The sequence below is a fragment of the Oncorhynchus clarkii genome, chromosome 30 (assembly GCF_045791955.1).
Source record: "Oncorhynchus clarkii lewisi isolate Uvic-CL-2024 chromosome 30, UVic_Ocla_1.0, whole genome shotgun sequence".
Classification (NCBI taxonomy): Eukaryota; Metazoa; Chordata; class Actinopteri; order Salmoniformes; family Salmonidae; genus Oncorhynchus; species Oncorhynchus clarkii.
The window spans coordinates 37667484-37669983 of record NC_092176.1 but is presented as its reverse complement, the minus strand read 5'-3'; the positions used below and the strand labels follow the sequence as shown (position 1 = coordinate 37669983).

At 36.9% G+C, this 2500-nt stretch overlaps 1 protein-coding gene across 4 annotated transcripts in view; it reads right to left on the bottom strand.

Annotated features, from left to right (window-relative positions):
* The window catches only part of LOC139390107 (tight junction protein ZO-2-like), a 179134-nt gene that overhangs the window by 125882 nt on the left and 50752 nt on the right, over positions 1-2500 (bottom strand). The gene's annotated exons all lie outside the window — the stretch shown is intronic.

Sequence of the window (2500 nt, the reverse complement as noted above, 5' to 3'; positions counted from 1 at the left end):
TGTACTGGAGGTCTGTACTATACTATAGTGTACTATACTGAAGGTCTGTACTATAATATAGTGTACTATACTGAAGGCCTGTACTATAATATAGTGTACCTTACTGAAAGTCTGTACAATAATATAGTGTACTATACTGAAGGTATGTACTATACTATAGTATACTATACTGAATGTCTTTACTATACTATAGTGTACTGAAGGGCTGTACTATACTATATTGTACTATACTGAAGGTCTGAAGTATACTATAGTGTACTGGAGGTCTTTACTATACTATAGTGTACTCTATTTAAGTTACTGTATTATACTATAGTGTACTGAAGGTCTGTACTATACTATAGTGTACTGAAGGTCTGAAGTATACTATAGTGTACTGAAGGTCTGAAGAATACTATAGTGTACTGAAGGTCTGAAGAATACTATAGTGTACTGAAGGTCTGAAGTATACTATAGTGTACTGAAGGTCTGAAGTATACTATCGTGTACTGAAGGTCTGAAGTATACTATAGAGTACTCTATTTAAGTTATTGTACTATACTATAGTGTACTGAAGGTCTTTAATATCCTATAGTGTACTATACTGAAGGTCTTTAATATCCTATAGTGTACTATACTGAAGGGCTGTACTAACAGTGTACTGAAGGTCTTTACTATACTATAGTGTACCGGAGGTCTTTACTATACTATAGTGTACTGAAGGTCTTTACTATACTATAGTGTACTATACTGAAGGTCTTTACTATACTATAGTGTACTGAAGGTATGTACTATATTGTAGTGTACTGAAGGTCTTTACTATACTATAGTGTACTGAAGGTATGTACTATAATATAGTGTACTGAAGGTCTTTACTATACTATAGTGTACTGAAGGTATGTACTATAATGTAGTGTACTGAAGGTCTTTACTATACTATAGTGTACTATACTGAAGGTTTTTACTATACTATAGTGTACTATACTGAAGGTCTTTAATATCCTGTAGTGTACTATACTGAAGGTCTGTACTATCCTATAGTGTACTGAAGGTCTTTAATATCCTATAGTGTACTATACTGAAGATCTTTATTATACTATAGTGTACTGGAGGTCTTTACTATACTATAGTGTACTATACTGAAGGTCTTTACTATACTATAGTGTACTGGAGGTCTTTACTATACTATAGTGTACTATACTGAAGGTCTTTACTATACTATAGTGTACTATACTGAAGGTCTGTACTATACTGTGTTGTTTTCTACCATTGGTCTTTTCCTGCAGTCAAATAACCTAGTGGCCTCATGGGGGAATTATTACCAATTCTGTTGTTCATATATTTCATAGTTTCATAATTAATAAACATTATTTGTTTAAATCCACAGAAAATCTGGTGTTTCTAAGTCAAACCTTCTTTTTAATATTTGTTATTCTTATGTGATGTATATAAAGTATAATATTGGGACGCAAACTCAAAATAAATAATACATTTCAACTCTATATCTGACATGGTACATGTTTGGGTTTTCTTCTGGTGAAAGAGAGGAGGACCAAAATGCAGCGTGGTTATGGTTGAACATCTTTAATAAAGATGATAACGTGAACAATATCCATAAACAAAATAAGAAACCGCGGAAAAACCGAAACAGTCCTAACTGGTACAAAACACAGAGACAGGAAACAATCACCCACGAAATACTCAAAGAATATGGCTGCCTAAATATGGTTCCGAATCAGAGACAACGATAAACACCTGCCTCTGATTGAGAACCACTCTAGGCAACCATAGACTTACCTAGAATACTACACTGAACACAACCCCATCAATCTACAAAACCCCTAGACAAGACAAACACATAATCACCCATGTCACACCCTGGCCTGACCACAATAATAAAGAAAACACAGAATACTAAGGCCAGGGCGTGACAGTACAGGTGTCTCTTTTTTTACGCCCATAAGCATGTGTGTGAGGTGGATTTGTTTAAGACTACCAAGAAACACCCTGATTTAGCCAAGTTATTAAAGGGAACCTGGGGTTACTACTTTTAACTGCTTTTTCAACTGTTTATGTATTCATTAAGTACATCTGTACAGTTAGAATGCTATATTTAGTTACATAAGCATGTGTGTGTGTGTGTGTGTGTGTGTGTGTGTAGTCATGTGCATCCAGAGAGTAGCGTGCTGTGCAGTGTAATGCTGGGAGGGAGTGGCTGGCTGTGTGTGTGGTGTCTGTCTGTCTGTGTTGGCGCATGTTGTGTGTGTGTGTGTGTGTGTGTGTGTGTGTGTGTGTGTGTGATGTGGATACTGTTCCCCCGTCACCTTCTCCATCTGCTCCACGCTAATTAACACTGCTACTGCAGCACACACACAGAGAGAGAGGGAGCGAGAGAGAGAGAGAGAGAGACAGAGAGAGAGAGAGAGAGGGAGAGAGACAGAGAGAGAGAGAAGCAGAGAGAGACAGAGAGAGAGAGAGAGACAGAGAGAAAGAGAGAGACAGAGAGAGAGAGAGGCAGACA